The sequence below is a fragment of the Artemia sp. Qi Xiang Cuo genome, chromosome 17 (genome assembly GCF_049724085.1).
Source record: "Artemia sp. Qi Xiang Cuo chromosome 17, ASM4972408v1, whole genome shotgun sequence".
NCBI classification, from domain to species: Eukaryota; Metazoa; Arthropoda; class Branchiopoda; order Anostraca; family Artemiidae; genus Artemia; species Artemia sp. Qi Xiang Cuo.
The window spans coordinates 3,049,682-3,068,361 of record NC_142810.1 but is presented as its reverse complement, the minus strand read 5'-3'; the positions used below and the strand labels follow the sequence as shown (position 1 = coordinate 3,068,361).

At 34.5% G+C, this 18,680-nt stretch overlaps 1 protein-coding gene across 1 annotated transcript in view; it reads right to left on the bottom strand.

The window, feature by feature from the left end:
• Positions 1-18,680, bottom strand: part of LOC148941796 (uncharacterized) — a 539,516-nt gene that overhangs the window by 264,070 nt on the left and 256,766 nt on the right. The gene's annotated exons all lie outside the window — the stretch shown is intronic.

The following is an 18,680-nucleotide window of genomic DNA, read 5'->3' as shown; positions in this document are numbered from 1 at the left end:
TTATTAGTAATCCAATATAATTATACAATGATCTGATGATTCATCCATAGTCACAGATGTAGCCTCACATATGGTCTGTAGGTAAACATCTCATTAGGTCTAAACTAAAGTCGCCAAGTATCATGATTTATGCAATGCAAAGACTTGAAAGGGATATTTTCCAATCTACTTATGAAATTCTTTTCAGAAAGGGGAAAAAACCTCTTTTTTTCAGAAATCTGGCAAATATTCTCATGTTCTTAACCATTGATGGATATAACTAAACTCTATAAGACTTATATATTTAAAATCAAAATAAAAATCAAATTCTTTTGATATATCTATTGGTATAAACATGTCGTTTTTTAGAGTTTCGGTTATTATTGAGCCTGGTCGCTCCTTTTTTTCATTTCGTTGCTTCAAACAGTTTGATACCAGGAAAAAAGTATTTTTAAAAATATATAAACTCTAGGTGGGCGTGCCTTTCCAAAAGCTAACATACAAGTGTTTCTCCAAAAAGAGAGTCACACTTACTCCCGCCATTTACCCGAGCGATTTAACCAAACACTCGGAAAACTATAGACCTCCCCGGCTGCTTATGAGTCCAGAGGACTGTTGGTCATTTGTCAATCTTATGACACGTATTTCACCTGAGACTACAAGTGGTCAAACCAATTAGGCTTAGGTCAGTTTTTCGCCTGTGAGTACAAGCAAATTCAGTTCCCTATTTTGCATAAAAGTCTATTTGACATTGTCCATCACCTGTCAACGCAAAATCACTCCGATCTTCCATCCTTTAGGTCCATGACCATCTACCATAGTTCTTCCCTAGGAATAATGTATGGACGGATGGATGTTAGACTTATCTATAATATTAATAATAATAATAATAATTTATTTGTTATCCACTATAAAAAAAGAAGCGGAATACATCAAGAAAAAAAAACAACAAAAAAGCAGACTCGCACACTTGGCAATTATTTACATAAGACGACGTAAATTATGGTGTGCAGTAAGACCTGCAGATAACGACAGCTTTCCTGAAAGCACAGTTACTTTTTCTCGTAAATCAGGGAGGCCGAATCACTATATTAGATGCCGGTTCCGGAACCACGGAGGAAGGCACAAAAAGTACCGAGAAAATTTAAAATAATAAGTCCGCAGAGAATTCAGATCTTTAGGCTTCAGAATTGGAAGAAAACCAGATAAAAAAAGAATAGAATGATTGCAAAATGAAGAATATAATTTCCAAAGCGCTTTTCTATTATACCTCCCTCTATTTGCAACAATTTTTGAATATCCTATCTGATTTTTTTTTTTTTTTTTGCATTAGAAACTGTCAGAGCCCTAAGTGTTTTGAGATTATTAGTAATGTGAAGACCAAGCCACCGAAAAGAAGAGACACAGGGAATAGAGAAAAAACCACAATTAAGAGGGAGACTCACACTTGAATCAAAAGAAGTATATTCGGACTTATCAACGTTCAAAATAAGCCCAATCCGTCTGAACTGGTCTAAGATCCAGCTGACAGAATGTGAGAGCCCAGCCCTAGAACGACTGATGAACCGGGAGTAATATGTGATATACTTAAAATCCTTCTAAGGATAATTCCGACATAAATTAAACTTCCCTAATTAAGTTTAAATCCCGTCTCAAAAAGAAAAATTCTTAATCAGCAAAAGAAAAACTGCATTTTAGTCTCAGCCAAATAATCACGGGAAACGGTTTTGAATTTCGCTATGGTACAAGGAAATAAGAAAATCACTAAATCACTTCCTGTGAAAGAGTTCACAGGAAGCTTAAGTTATGAATGTTTAATCATCAAAAATATTTAAATAATCTATTGGATGGGCAGTTAGCATAATGAAGTGAGTTTGCGAACATAATTACAAGGTAGCAGCCCCCGCCAGGACTTGGGCCAGTCGCGAAATAGCTAGTAGAGCGCAGAATCTATACTTTTGTGACAGTGAAAAAAAGTGTTTTTCGGGTCAATTATGGATTGTCCCTATTGCCATTATCATTATTTTCGAGAGTCAATTTAATGATCAACTTGGCCTCTATTTGTCGTCCGTTGAAGTGAAGCACTGTTGTACCCCTATAATTTAAGTCACAATAAAACTATTGCTTTTCTACTTGTAGTTTTTTTATTTATATATCTGTATCTAATCACAAAGCAGGTAACTAGTTCGTATGCCTCCATCGGTACGTTCCCAGGAATCTGATTTCTACATGACATTAGAGGTAATTGACAAAGAGATAACTCGAGGAAGCGAGGTTACGCTCCTGGAATGATTGTTGGAGAATTTCCAACCTACTATAGCTACGCATTTTGTTTTCTCGCTTTCAGCAAGTGGCGCAATCAGTACACTGCTTTAAATCATAATATTACATTTGTGGCCCCAGACTTCATTCCCACGTTTGGTGCAACTTAATCGCCACAGCTTTAAAGTATAATATTACATTTAGCGCTTCTTCTAAACGATAATATTACATTTGGCACGGTTGGAAATCGGAGGTAGACATGCGAACTAGTTAGTCTATAAACTTTGTAATTTAAATTTAATCATTGGAGAGATACAGACATATAAGAAAAAGTGATTAGGCCTATAATCGCTAAGCTATAATAGGAAACCCTTTAAAATATCTCATAGGAGATAATAGCCTCCCCCAAATAGGGTATGAAAACCAAAACTTAGCTATGCAGAAGAGATCTTACCGTACAAAATTGGAGCGGTTATCTTTTGATGAAACGGGTTTAGAAAGCGGTCCTTATCTTAATTCAGCAAAATTGGAATAGCGGGGTTTCATGCTGTCACCTGATTTTAAAAGACAAAATCATACAAAAGTGGAGAGATTTAATCGCTCTCTGCACTAGCCTTTAGTCAAGTTGAGGAAAGACTAGTATTTAAAAAAAGAAGAAGCCTAAGGACGATTGATAAAACATACAGAAGAAATAATACGCTTATTTGGGGTAAACTATTTGAAAATTTATAGATTATGTAATTTCTGATTTTTTACGCAGGATGTGTCATTTGGAAAGGGAAAAATGTTCTAACCTGGTTGTGTCACAAAAGAGCATGGGTCTTAATGTGAAACTTGAGTGGATGCTGAGGGGTATTTCTAACTAAATGGAAAACCACTCTTTGCATCCTGGTTATATGGAAGGAGGAATAAAATTTGAAAATAATTATTTAGAGAAAAAAAACATATGGATGACTGATGAAATTTTGACAATAAAGAATACGGTTATTTTGGGGCATATTATTTGGCAATTTAAAAATTATGATATTTTTCGATGGTTTACAAACAAGTTTTATCACTGAGAAAGGAAGGTGGGGTGTTTCAATCCAAATGTGTTCCAAATGAGTAAAGGTGTCAGTGTGAAACGTTAGAGAATGTTGAGGGGTATTTTTTAACCAAATCTAAGGACTGGAACTGATTGTCCCAAGTAGACCACAAGTATCAGAAATTGACAATAATATATAATAAGATACTTAGACACTTACAATAATCAAACAATATTCCAAGGTATTTCTAATAAGATAATAAACGGGCAGAGGATCGCTATGTAAGTTAAAGAGTGTTTCTACAGTCTCAAAAATCTGAGTCCGTATATGAAAAACTAACCGCATCCATCCGGCTCCCTGACTTACTTAGCCAGGAAATTGGTTATTGAGTTTCCTCCAAGCTTACACATTCCAGGATGTGTATCTTTATCTTAATAAAATGTGGTATTTCGAAACTTTTGTATTTGCGTCTTAATATTTTTACTAAATTCCAAATTTACTTAATTAGAAAGCTTCACCACAGGTAGCGAAAAAGGACTTGGGAGGGAAACGGATTGGCATCAATCCCTTTGACTCGTATAAAAAGCACTAAAACTCTCAATTTTCAGCTGAATGAGCAGCTTCCAAAGTTTTTGACATTTAGAAATCAAAATGTTAATATTATTTGATTTATTAAAGTTATAAAAGTAAAAACACTTGTATTTTTTCAGTAAAGTGGAAATTGTGTTCTGGCCCGTTGAAGGCATGGGTATTTTGATCCCTACTTACTATAATTTCAGTTAGTTTTTAATTTGACTTGTTTATTTATTGTAATTTCTGTTCGTTTTGGGTTTCATGTATTTATTGATGCTGTTTTGTGGTAGTTTCACGCTTGGTTGATTATTCTATTTTATTTGCTCATTTTTGGTTTAATGGAGCTCTTTACTTTTCTTTGGAAAACCTATTTTATGGAAAAAGTTTTTTTAATTAATTTCAAAAAACAACGTATATAAAGGGGCTTCCCTCCTCAAAAATAATTCACTCTTTACTCTAAAGTTTGACTTTGTGTCAAACACATGTAGGCCTATTACTATATACTATATACAAAGTACATAGTAATACATCCTTCTAGCCCAAAGATGCTACAAAAAATATCCATGTTATTACTGATTATCGATAAAATCGAAAATATCAAGGTAATTACAACTAGCATGAGTTAAGGTACCATCGGGGCTGCTTATAGGGTTGGCATGCTGATTAATTTCTATAACAGAATAATTAAAAGCAATGTTATTAGAAAGGGATCAATTAGTTAGAAACGAAAAGTCACACCCAAAGAGACTTCGTGAGGGGTCGTCAATCTCTGTGTTACTGTGTTGGTCGGCTTTTTTTTTTTTTTTTCTATGGCCTGGTGCTTCAACCATTTTTTCAGGTGCTGGGGATTCTTTCAAATGTCTGGAGGATTTGGTAACAGTTGGGATCGTTTAAAATGTTGAGTTAGAATGGCATTCCATGCCTTCTTTAAAGGATAAAAGTTGGACCGTAGCTTTTCGCCAGATTTCCTCTCCTAGGAGCGAAGTATTGGCCTTTTTTTAAGGATATTTTTCAGTTCAACTGGTTCACTGCCAACCTCGATAAGATGCAAAACTGCGATGTATATGGCTAACCTTTGTCATTCTTGATTATGATTATGAATAACTAGTGGATGTGATAAAACTGGAGGTTGGGAAGAGGAAGGCTGCGATTTGGCCTCAAGTTGAGGAAATAGAGTGGTCCATTGGGTATAAGAGAAGCCTTTTTCTATTGGGGGTGGGACCTTTTTCCTCTGGTTCTTTGATACTTCAGTTTGGCTATTTAAGGGTCGACTTGGAGATGGTTGTCTTGGGATTGTAGCGGTTACGACGGAGTAGGGCAAGTTCAGTCTCACAGAGGTTCGGAGGATCTCGGCTCTCTTATGATATGCCGGACAAAGTTGCTTCTCAAGTGCCATGTGCCCCTTATTATTACAATTTTTACAGTAGGCGTCTTTCTCGGTGCAATTTTCTGTAACGTGGGTAGGTTTACCACATTTTCGGCATGTTTGGAGTGACTGTTTACAATAATTTTTGCTATGGCCATGAGCTAGGCAAATTGTACATTGTAGGGGCGTTGGTTTATCGGACTTGTGGCGAAGGGCCATACCACACATAAAAACTTCTCTTGGAAACTCGTTTTTAAATACAATGAGCACTGAGCGACTGGGTATAAGATTACCATCATTTTTCAAGCTGAGTCTTGCGGCTCTTGTTGGTTGGACCGGATGACCTGAAGAATCAATTAGTTCAGTTATAAATTTCTCTATTGGTATACCGGTGTCAACACCATAAACCACTCATTTATAGGACTTTTCTACTTCTTTTGAAGTGGCAAAGATTTTGGAACCCTCAACCTTTCCATGAAATTTTCTTCTATAACCTAGTCTATGTGTAAAATCTTAGAAAAGGAGCTCTGCTCCTGATAAAAATTCTCTGGTGATCAATTTTAGCTATTCCCTGTCGTGATAGGAAAAAGGTAAATAGGGAAGATATGGGGCACAATTTTAACCGTTCATATTTTAACATGAAGGGTACTTCTGTAACTAAATATTGAATTTTTTTCCAAGTCTGAATTACAGTCCAGCATTAAGCAGAAAAATTGAAAAAGAGGAAAACTATAAATTTTCAGTTATTGATATTAAATTTTATCATGAAGATATTAGATTTTTAGGGGGTTAGTACCCCACATAATATTTTGATTTAGCCTGGCTACTATTTGAAAAATTGTAATTAGTCAAAGAAAAAAGTTTTTTAAACGAAAAGTAAGGTGCAACAGTAAAACTTAAAATAAATTAAAATTATTCCGCATTTGAGGGGGCTGTCCCCTTGTTAACCTCTAGCTTTTTACTCTAAAGTTTGAATTTGAAATCCCATTTCTTTAAGAACGACTTTTGAAAATTAAGGGCCGTTGAATTGGAATAAGAAGCCTTTTTTAAAGCACTAACAAAAAGCGTCAGCGTTCAAAACGCGAGAGATTAAGAAGGCCCTGTCATATACAGAATAATTTCTGTCCGTCTAAGGATTAATGCTACTGCTTATTCTCAGTTGATAAAAATATTTGTTTTTGTATGTATTGAATATCATGAGGTGAAATTTTCAGTGGTACTTATGTCCCAAAATTTGATTGAGAGTTTATCCTGATTTATCCTCCAGTGACTAAGATCTAACTTAAGCTATTAATAATATAATAATTAATTTACAAAAACTGATAAAAATAAATGATCGGAATAATCGATAATCAGTAATAACATGAATATTTTTTGTAGCATCTTTGGGCTAGAAGGATGTATTACTATGTACTTTGTATATAGTATATAGTAATAGGCCTACATGTTTTTGACACAAAGTCAAACTTTAGAGTAAAGAGTGAATTATTTTAGAGGGGGGAAGCCCCTTTATATACGTCGTTTTTTGAAATTAATTAAAAAAACTTTTCCCATAAAATAGGTTTTACAAAGAAAAGTAAAGAAAACCATTAAACAAAAAATGAGCAAATAAAATAGAATAATAAACCAAGCGTGAAACTACCACAAAACAGCATCAATAAATACATGAAACCCAAAACGAACAGAAATTACAATAAATAAACAAGTCAAATTAAAAACTAACAGAAATTATCGTGAGTGGGGATCAAAATACCCATGCCTTCAACGGGCCAGAACATTATTTCCACTTTACTGAAAAAATACAAGTGTTTTTACTTTTATAACTTTAATAAATCAAATAATATTAACATTTTGATTTCTAAATATCAGAAACTTTGGAAGCTGCTCATTCAGATGAAAATTGAGAGTTTTAGTGCTTTTTATACGAGTCAAAGGGATTGATGCCAATCCGTTTCCCTCCCAAGTCCTTTTTCGCTACCTGTGGTGAAGCTTTCTAATTAAGTAAATTTGGAATTTAGTAAAAATATTAAGACGCAAATACAAAAGTTTCGAAATACCACATTTTATTAAGATAAAGATACACATCCTGGAATGTGTAAGCTTGGAGGAAACTCAATAACCAATTTCCTGGCTAAGTAAGTCAGGGAGCCGGATGGACGCGGTTGGTTTTTCATATATATACTCAGATTTTTGAGACTGAAGACACACTCTTTGACTTGCAGGGCAAACCTCTGCCCATTTGTTATCTTATTAGAAATACCATGGAATATTGTCGGATTATTGTAAGTGTGTAAGTATCTTGTTATATATTATTTTCAATTTCTGATACTTGTGGTCTACTTGGGACAATCAGTTCCACTCCTTAGATTTGTTTAAAAAATACCCTGCAACATTTCCTAACGTTTCACACTGACACCTTTACTCATTTGGAACACATTTGGATTGAAACATCCCCCCCCCTCTATTCTCAGTGATAAAACTTGTTTGTAAACCATCGAAAAATATTATTATTTTTAAATTGCCAAATAATATGCCCCAAAATAGCCGTTTTCTTTATTGTAAAAATTTCATCAATCATCCATATTTTTTTTTTCTCTAAATAATTATTTTCAAATTTTATTCCTCCTTCCATTTAACCAGGATGCAAAGAGTGGTTTTTCATTTAGTTAGAAATACCCCTCAGCATACACTCAAGTTTGACATTTAGACTTATGCTCTTTTGTGACACAACCAGGTTAGAACATTTTTCCCTTTACAAATGACACATCCTGCGTAAACAATCAAAAATTACATAATCTATAAATTTTCAAATAGTTTACCCCAAATAAGCGTATTATTTCTTCTAAATGTTTTATCAATCGTCCTTAGGCTTCTTCCTTTTTTAAATACTAGTCTTTCCTCAACTTCAGTCTTCCATTAGATCTTGACCTGTCAAGACGTCTTATTTTGAAATAAATGACGCTTGTGATTTTTAAGTGAAGACGCGAGATCAGCCTTGTGAACTTTTCTTTAGCAAGTACCAGTGCTAATCCTGGCTTAGGCGACCAGGTTTTAGTTGAAGATATAGTTTCCAATTCAAGGTCTGTCTTGTTTTATTCCTTAGCCTAGAATGTCCCATCCTTGTAATGAATGCTACAGAAAATGTGGAACTGGGTCTTTCCAGTGTTCTAAGTGCAATGCTTGGTTGCACCCTGCTTGTGCTGGCATAACAAAAAGTAATAGCCTTAAAAACCCTAATTGCTTATGCGTTCAATGTCGAGCGTCGATGGTTGAAAATGACGTGATTAATACCATTGATAATAAACCAGAAGTGGTTCAATCAATCGAGGCTGTAAATTCCCCTGTTATTTCGGATGAAGAAAATTCATCTATCTTCAACGAAAATCAACTTGAAATGATCGTTCGAAGTGGTATTACAAATTCCCCTACTATACCTTGTGCTTCGAGTAATATCAACAATAGTTCTGATGGATCGATTGATTCTACAAAAATAACCACAGCCCATTCCCAAATTTCCCCCCAAATCTATGGTTCCAGTAAAGGTGAATTGGCAAGCATTGCAGAAACGGCTAGTGTCTTCGAGCCCCATACCTGTGAAGATTGCATAAAAAAAGACGCGGAAATCGTCAATCTCAGGAAACCGATTACTAATCTTGAATTTCTTTATGATAGTTTATCCGATCTTTATGAACGTCAGAAAAGTGATCTTTTCAAGGACAATGAGATCAAAATGTTAAAAGTCGGTTTTCAGCTAGCAATTGTTGATGCTATACATGCATTCAAATCCCCTACGTCGCCTAGTGTTTCTCCTTCAGCTGATACTTCTAATTCAAATATGCATTATCCAAATTCTTCAAGTTGCATAAAAATTGTAAAACCATTTGAATCTGAAAACGTCACTATATGTAATCAAGCAAGTGCTAGTGAACTTCCTTCGCCAGAATTTTTTCAAGGGATTAAAAAGGTTACGCAAACTAATCCTTCTGACCTTGTTTTAACTGAAGATAATTTATTCTTGAAATCCAGTAAAGATTGACAATGATGTTGAACTTACAAGCGGTAATTATCACCCAATGCAATCATATATTAAAAAAAATGAGTTCAATGATCTTAAGTGTAATCAACTGAAAGTGTGCTTTAGTTTTTTAAACAGTAGATGTATGTCTAGTAATTGTAAATATCTACACATTTGTAAGTTTCATGTTTTTAGCCGTTGTATGAATAATTTTTGCAAATACCCCCATGTTGATATCTGCAAACGCTTTTCATGTGGAAGATGCTTTGGCTGTTAAAAAAATAATATCAAAGGTCCCATTAAAAGTCGTTTTTGGTTCCAAAACACTGAGCAACAAAACAAACTTTTTTTTGGGGGACGCCTACAGTATTCACGACCCCCCCCCTCCCCTAGGTCGTGTTCCATTCAACTTTCAATCTTACCCCCTGCATACCCGATACAGTGCAGTATACCTCTGGAACCCATCCCTCGAAACAATCCTCCGCCCCATGTACTTACGCCTACCCAGTCAGTCCAACCCCCACAATCACTTTACTGAATTCGGACCATCCCCAAACCGCCCTTACTCATTTTCCTCCCAAAAATCCCCTTCCTTTCGACTCCGTTCTTCTCCGTGCGTCCAAGAAGTTACCGACCGGTTCTGGACGCCACCCGTTATTTGCCGAAACAAACCCAACCCCTCCCCTCTCAGACACCCCCACCTTACTTCCCTCCCTCAGCATCATCTTTCCCCCCCCCCACCCCCATATAAAGATCACTCCCAATTTGACTTATTCCCAGATCACCAGGAAACCTTTCTCCCTTCCCTTGCACTTTATCCCCCCTGGCTACCCTGCCAGTATAACTCTGGTTTAAGAGTAAGCAGGCAGAATGATCCACAGGTAACACATCCATGCAAAATTTCTAAAACTTCAAATAGTAAGACGAATTCCACCGCAGTTCCATCCCAACTTAATAATATTCTCATAATATGTTCGCTGTCCTCCTTTTCTCTCAAGCCCGGTCCAGTCCCGCCTTTTAATAATGCCTCAAAACCACACCCTTACCAACAGCACCCTTCTCATAAACTTAAACCCCAAATAACTCAATCCCGAATTGAAAAAAAATCCCAATACCCAAATCGGTTTAAATTTCCAAATTTCCTACTTAACAATGCTGAGAGCCTGAATTTTGACAAAATTACCGAACTCGAGGGTATCTCTGAAATTCATAAAATTAATATTATTGCTGTGACAGAGGTTCAGTCCCAGAACCCAGATTTCCTAAAAATTAGCAATTATACTCAGTTTATAAAACTTCGCCCTCCCGACCACCCTCTCGGGAAAAAAGGGGGTGGTATATTATTTTTTGTCCGAGATAACCTCCAACCTAAACTCATCCTCACCCCCAACTTATCAGATGATGATGAAATTCTATAGCGGAGCCTTCGACCGAAAGTACTTCCCCGCTCTTTCAATTAAATTGTAACCGCCGTCTTTTATAATTCCCCTAACCAATGTATTGACCAGAAACACAAATTTATCCAACAATTTCTTATAAGTGCAGACTTTGTGTTATCAAAGTATCAGAACGCTGGTATTTGCTTACTTGGTGATGCGAATGACCTGAGGATTGACTCTATCTGCACCTCTCTCAATATTAAACAACTGGATAAAATATCTGCAACAAAAGGTAACACTTCTCTGGATGTTATTTGTTCAAACATGAGTAAGTTTTATTACTCCCCGCAAGCACTGCCACCACTAGGAGGCAGTTACCACCATTGTCTTCTTTTTTCTCCCTCCTCAGCCATTGAACATTCCTTTACTACCTCCTTTGGGGTTTGCCATCCCCTCAGTGACGCAGCACTTTTTTCTTTTGGATCATGGCTGACCAGTGAAAGTTTGTCAGACCTTTATAATTCTAATAACCTTGATGACAAAATTTAGATTTTTCACAAAAAACTAATTGATTCGTATTCATTATGTTTCCCGGAAAAAAAAATCAGAAAGTGCTCCAGTGATAAACCTTACATAAATAATCACATAAAAACATTAATTCGTACGAAAATAAGCTTATTTAAGAGGGGTAATTTAGCTGAAGCAAATAAGTTAAGAAAGGAATTAAAAAGTCAAATTAGAAAAGCTGCCCGAGCCTATTATAAAAATAAAATTAAAGACTTGTGCCATGATAAACCAAAGAACTGGTACTCTGAAATTAAAAAACTTACCGGCAAGAGTCAAGAACAACTAAATTTTAATTTAAATGAACCTCAAAAGACCACAGCTAATAACCTAAATAAGTTTTTGGCTTCTATTGTCCAGAGTCTCCCACCACTATCTTACGAATTTCCTGATATTCCTGTTCCTTTTTCACTCCCACATATTTCTCCACTTGATGTTGTAAAAAAAATTGAAAAACTAAAACGATCAAGCATTTGCCCTTTAGATATTCCTGTTCCTCTGATTAAAGCTTTCAGTGATTACCTCTCAAAACCCCTATCCACCCTGTTTAATGAAATTACCAAATCTGGACAGTTCCCTCAATATTGGAAACAAGGCTTTATTACCCCAATTAAAAAGAAAAATGGGAAGCCTGGTTTTGATGGCATTCGTCCTATTACCCTCACCTCGATTTTTTCAAAATTGTATGAAAGTTTTCTCGCAGACTGGCTTAAGATGAAAGTCCTCCCCCTCATTGATCTTAGACAGTTTGGTAATCTTAAATCCACGTCAACCTCTCATTACCTGATCCATCTTGTTGATACCATGGGTAAATTACTTGAAAAACCAAACACTTGGCTTAATCTAATTTCTATTGATCTTCAAAAAGCCTTTGATTTGATTAACCACAATTTACTCATACATAAACTTATAAATGAATTCCACATTGAAACTTTCCTTGTTAAGCTCGTTGCCTCTTTTCTTTCTAATAGATCTCAAGCAGTTAAATATCTAAATTGTTTCTCAGATCATCTCCCCATATTTAATGGCATTCCTCAGGGGACTATTCTAGGCCCTCTCCTTTTTTCACTTATGATTAATAGCCTTTCAACCCTTTATGACAATAGATGGAAATTTGTTGATGACTTGACAGTTTTAGAGATATGTCATAAAAATATCTGTAGCAACCCAATGGGCATACTCCAAGATATTGCCTGTGAGGCCTCGTCCCTTGACATGACTGTTAACCCTTCTAAATCCGCAATAGTCTCAGTAAGTTTCCTTAAATCCCCTCCCCTTTTTCTTGCTCCTATACCTCCTGAAACTTCTGTCACATCTCTTAAACTCCTTGGTGTTACAATTTCTTCTAATTTGAAATGGGATGCCCATATAAATAATATCCTACGACAAGCAAACTCCTCGCTTTCCCTCCTTAAACTTTTAAATAAATTCAGTTGCCCCCAATCACATTTACTACAAGTATACATTTCTTTTGTGCGTCCCATATTAGAGTACGCTTGTCCTGTGTGGCACCCTGGTCTCTCTAATGAAGCAACACGAAAAATTGAAAATGTCCAAAAGAGAGCTCTAAAAATTATTTTTAAAGAGGGCAAGATACCGTATTTGTATTTGTTAAATATTTCAAGCCTAGAGACCCTCGAGAGACGAAGAAATAATTTGTGCCTCCGTTTTGCAAAAAATGCCATAACAAACCCTCGGACGGCAAGTATTGTCCCCAAATGTCACTCCCCATGCAGATTACGGCCGCCTCGAGCTGTTTCTGATCCTATCCCTGTTTTGTCCCCCATTCACTGCGTTACTTCGAGATATGAAAAAACTTTTGTCCCCTTTATTACAGGAAAATTGAATAAAATGTCCCAATAGTTTCTTTTTTTTTACTTTCTTATCTTTATCTTATCTTTAGCTATAACTGACACAATTAATAGTTTCTAATTTGTACCTAACCAATTTCTTGTATTGCCAGTGTAGCAAGTGTTTCATAAATTTTTTAATGTCATGTTCGAACTTATTTTTTACTTCATATTTTTATCTTTTACCTGACCTCAGAATTTTGATATTTTTATTTGACTTGATTTGTATGTTATTGTCTGTTATTTGACTCAGAATGCGAATTCGGCCTTCAAAGGCTAGTGATAGTTCATTTTTGGAATAAATCTTATCTTATCTTATCTTGACTAAAGGCTAGTGCAGAGAGCGATTAAATCTCTCCACTTTTTTTATGATTTTGTCTTTTAAAATCAGGTGACAGCTTGAAACCCTGCTATTCCAATTTTGCTGAATTAAGATAAGGACCGCCTTCTAAACCCGTTTCATCAAAAGATAACCGCTCCAATTTTGTACGGTAAGATCTCTTCTGCATAGCTAATTTTTGGTTTTCATACCGTCAAGCCTTAACACATAGTTGAACAAAGGATGGATTTGAGCTCAACTTCGAGTTCAACATTTTTAGATGGATTTGGGAGGATTTACGCAAAAACATACATTCAGCGAGCAAATCCAGTGCGAAAACATAAATCCATGTGGAAGCTGAACTTGAGTTAAACTCAAGTCCTCGTGAAAACTGCCTCCAAGAGAGCTTATGGAGGCAAAACTTTCAAAATTACAATCCCTTTTTTTACTGTTACAAGATAATGGATGAGACAAGCCAAACAATTGTCTTAGTGTGCTGCACTGTTATGTCTAGTGTTGCATATTTGCCTAAAATGAAAAAAAACTAATGAGAAAACAAACATAAATTTTAGTTTTAAAATGTAAACATAGATGATGAACATAGTGGACCTTGACATATTCTGACTGGCTGTAATAAAAAATCCTATATTTGAGTTCTAGAGTCTAGAACTCAATACTTAGCTGTAACTTGTTTAGCACGAAATTTTACTTGTGAATGGTAGTTGTCTAGACATTGATGTCTAGACGTTGCTGAATTATGGCTAGCATATGCTCTGCTAGTTGCTACCTGAAAAAATTTTTCAAAGAAGAGAATCCAATTAAAAAGTGAAACCAAGAACAATGCAGTGTATACATGAATAGTCAAAGAAAATTTAGCGTTTTTTAATCAGAATAAAAAAATGAAAAATTAATCTAGATTTTTTACTTTTCTTAATTTAAATACCTCCATTAATTTTAGTAATAAATCTAATTTTAGTATTAAATATCAGTATATATTAAATTCTCAGTTCACTTTCATGGTTTTTTCCCGTAATATTGGTTTTGATTGGGATTTAATTTCTTTTGATGTTATGACTAATAAGACCATTGCTCGAAGTAAAAATTGTTTCCAATAAAGTACAAATTATGCTCTGGTCTCTAGTAAGACACAGGCTGTTGTGTCTTATGTCCCTTTTATTTACGTTTTTTTAAGAAGTTGAAAATACTCTACTTGGTGACAGTGAGGAGTTCTTTGATATTTCGAACATTTGTTTGTCTCTGAAGTTTAAACCTGTTCCTTTGACTTCTTTTCAGAGCATTAGAGGGTCATTTCGATTGGAAGCTGACACCCAGGAATTGGAACCCACCGTTTTTGACAATGAAGGTATGTTTTTAACACTTGGGTTTATAGAACCATGTATGTCATTAACATTTCATAAAAAAAGTAGAGTGTATGGACTACATTTTATTGATTTAAACTAATTACATTTTTTTCGTTTTTTTTCGACTAAAATTTTCGTATTTTAAACTGATCCTAATATAGGAACTTTTCTCTTATGTTGCTCCAATAAGCGGGCATTTGCTAAACCGGTTTTGAAGTTTAACAGCAACTGTCAAAGTATTGATCGAACGGCGTTTGCCGAATTACGTACATCTGAAAGCCAGAGAACAAAGCCAAAAAATATAGTGTTTATATTTCTTTCTGAATGAAGACGTAAATTCGTTTATTATTTTCTTGACTAAAGATAATAGGTTAAACTTTTGAAACAAGCTGAAAATGAACTGTATGTATGAATGAACTACTGTATGAACATGTATGAACTAGTATTGTATGAACTACTGGTTATAAATTTTTAATTTCGAATGTTATTTAATTAAAAATGCTTGACGAATACAAAATACCAAATTCATTTTGTGCTGGTTAATTTAATTAAAAGATTTTTGCTTGTATGTAGAACGATTTGTTTTGTAATATAAAATTCGAGATGCATAACAAATTCTATTGGACTTTAATAACAGAGACAAATGTCACTTTTGGGTTAACAATGAAATTTTATGGAGATTCAGGGTGTTTCATCCCTCCTAGATTTAGGAAAATACCTCTTTAGCCATTTGAAAAATAGATTTTTCCAGTGTTTTTATCTACAAAAATCGAAAGAATGACAATTTTCCCTTCCCTAACGTTGGTGCCCCTTCCTCTTTTTTTATAAATCAATGCCTCATTTGTCTTGGCAGCTAATTCCAGAAAAATGGTGCGCAGTGACGGTTTGATTATTACTCTTGAAAAAAAATTTGATATAGGTTTTCTAGGCACTGTGAAGTGTTGAAGCAACCCCTTTTGCTCAGGAATCCAAGGGAGAAATTAATAAATAATTTACGGAATTTGAAGTCAGTTGCAGTTATCGTTTTGTACCCTGCCCCTCATCCCTAAGGCTGACAACGCTATAAAAAAAACAAATTAAAAAAATATATGTATTCAATTTGTAATCAGTTATATAATGGATTAAAACTTACAACACCATTGTATAAAGTGTAATAAATGCTATTTATCTATCCCCAACTTTTCAGGATCATGTTGCTACAAGTATTCTTTGCTCAAATACTTGCAAAACTATTGTATCGTGATAACATTTTTATTTACAACTATATATAAACAAATTTTCTTGCCCTCAAGTGTATCAGAAACAAAGAAAATGCAGAGATTATATTGGTCTTAGCCTAAAATACAAATCAGGAATCAGTATTAGGTATGCAAACTATAATTAGTTGTAAGCCCCTCATCGTGCCAATTCCCACTCCTATAAGTTATATATGCAATTTGAGTATTTGCCGCAAAAGTTTTGGCATAAAGTTTTTTTTTGTAATTTATCCGCTGTTTTCTAGCTTAAAACATCAGCAAACAAAAACAAACTCTTGAAAGTTGCTATGCTTTGAACAAACATCGTCTAATAGCTCTTTCAATGTCTATTAAACAATTTCTATTGTTCATTTAGGTCTATTAGCTCTTGTTCATTTGAACTAAAGTTTGATTAATTGCATATTCAAATTTTCTATTCTCTTTTTCTTAACTAAGGAACGCTTTATAAATCATTTCAATATTAAAATTTGTGAAAATGGAGGTAATTAACGGAATCTATTGATTTAATGTTTAGATTATAACTCTTGAGTTAGCTTGATGCTCTTTTTTTACCACAATTTTAAATTTTGCTATCTGTTTTTGTTGCTTTCTTTAGTTTGGGAGCTTCTTTGTTTCTGAGTAAATTGTTGAGATTGTATTTTTATAGCATTTGAAGTTTTTCGTTTTGTTTGTGAATGTAGATGTTGAAGGTCCTTCAAAAAGTGCTTCCAAAACCCTAATGGAAACTTCAAATTCTTCTCTATCATCAGAGCTTCAAAATCTTCCTGAGGCTGTTTCACCTAGGATTTCCTTGTCACTTCCAGAATTTGACTCCCCAGAAGTGGATTGCGACGACGAAGGAATAATTAAACGAACATTGTTGAAAGATTTTAAAAGAGCCTAAAAACCACCTTACTTGAGGTGACCTTAAGTTGAGGTCACCTCAACTTAAGGTGAAAAAAGCTTGTAAAAGCTTGTAAGTAGCTAGAAAAAAGCTTTTCAGAAAAAAATGAAAAAAAAATCCTTCGAGTTTTTTCTAATACTGCTCAATCGCCATGTTATTCTTGTATTATACTAATTTTATTTCTCCTAAAATATTCTAATACCATAGTAATTCATAAATCCGATTCATCATAAAGTAATCCATAAAAAATACAAATTTTTAACTTTTAATATTTAGACCTTTCGCCAAAGTTCCATATCAAGAGCCTGTAATGTACAGTTTTTTATATAGTTTTTTTTTCAACAAAGTGCTGGCTTTTAAAATTCGACAGGATTTGCCAGTGTATTTTAGATAGCTTTGTAGATACCTTGCGTAATCTGCATAGGAATAATTTTTGTTCGTCATAAGTTTCAACTTTGCCTTTTACTTCTTTGACGGATTTTTTTTTTTTATATATCATGAACCTGTAATATAAAATTCGTTTTTGAGATTATTTTTGCAGCAATTCACTACTTCTACACAAATGTGCTATAAACGCAAGCCTGAACAGATTAAGACCAAGGCGAATTAAGTAGTAATGGGTTTCGATACGAAAAATTAACTATGGATAAATACTCGTACTTTTGTCATGATGTTTCTGGGGGGGGGGGGGGCTACAATAACCAAAAGCTTAAAAAAACGTGGGAAAATATTGGCTAGCAACAAAAAAGATGCCATTTATACCTGATTCAGGAATTTTAGCTTTTTTGTCAATATTAATAGCTGAATTTTATTGTGAAACAAACTTTTGAGAATTTGGAAAAAGAGTCTGAAATGTCTTAAAAAAGGCGTTGGATAGAGATGAAAAGTGCACCATTGGAAATATCACGGCCACGTATCCCATAAATGAAAAATATCTAGGTTGGTAGCTGCTGCTGCTTAGATATACCAAAATATGTTGAAAATATAATACTTTAGTAAAAAAATCATGGAAAATATCACGGAGAATTATGGAAAGCAGGCCACCCAGAATACATGATATTAAATACTTAACCTATCCACCTCTATATATCAAATATCTAATAGCTATTTTTATCCATTTTTAATGGATAACAAGCATTTGTAGCCAACAAAAGTAGACTACAGGAAAATCAGAGACAAATGAGTGATACCTAAGTCTTTGCTTTGGGTCTTAAAAACATTTCCAGGTAAAGCCGGCTTAGTAGGGATGTTTAATAAGGCACAGGGGGCGGCTATTACAGCTGGCTATGACAATACAAACAGTTTTAAGATTATTTGATCAGTTTTTGAAGCCGCACTGTCTATTAGGAGTAGTGATATCCAAGATTGTTAGTCCAATTGAGGGGGTCACAAACTAATTTCCAATTTGTTTTCAATCTATAGTCTTTCTTGTAACAGCCCCTCCCCTCCTCCTCCTCGTCTTCCCACTAATGCTTGGGAAATACTCACAGAGTGTGCATTTCACCGTTCAGATTAACATTAGCTTTTTGCTTAAATCATGAAAAATTATATATAGCTTATATATAGGTACATCATGGAGAAAAATAGACCATAACATTATTTAGTCTATAAATAAAACTAAATGATTTTCAACTGAAAGAGTTCATATCTTCTGGGTTTTTTTTTAATAGAGGAATGGTTTTTAAATTATTTTAATATTAAAATTTGTGAAAACGGCAGTAATTAACAGAATTTATTGATGTAATATTTAGATTATCGCTCTTGAGTTAGTCCGAGGCTTTCATTTTACCACAATTTTAAATTTTGCTATCTGTTTTTGTTGCTTTCCTTAGCTTGGAAGCTTCTTTG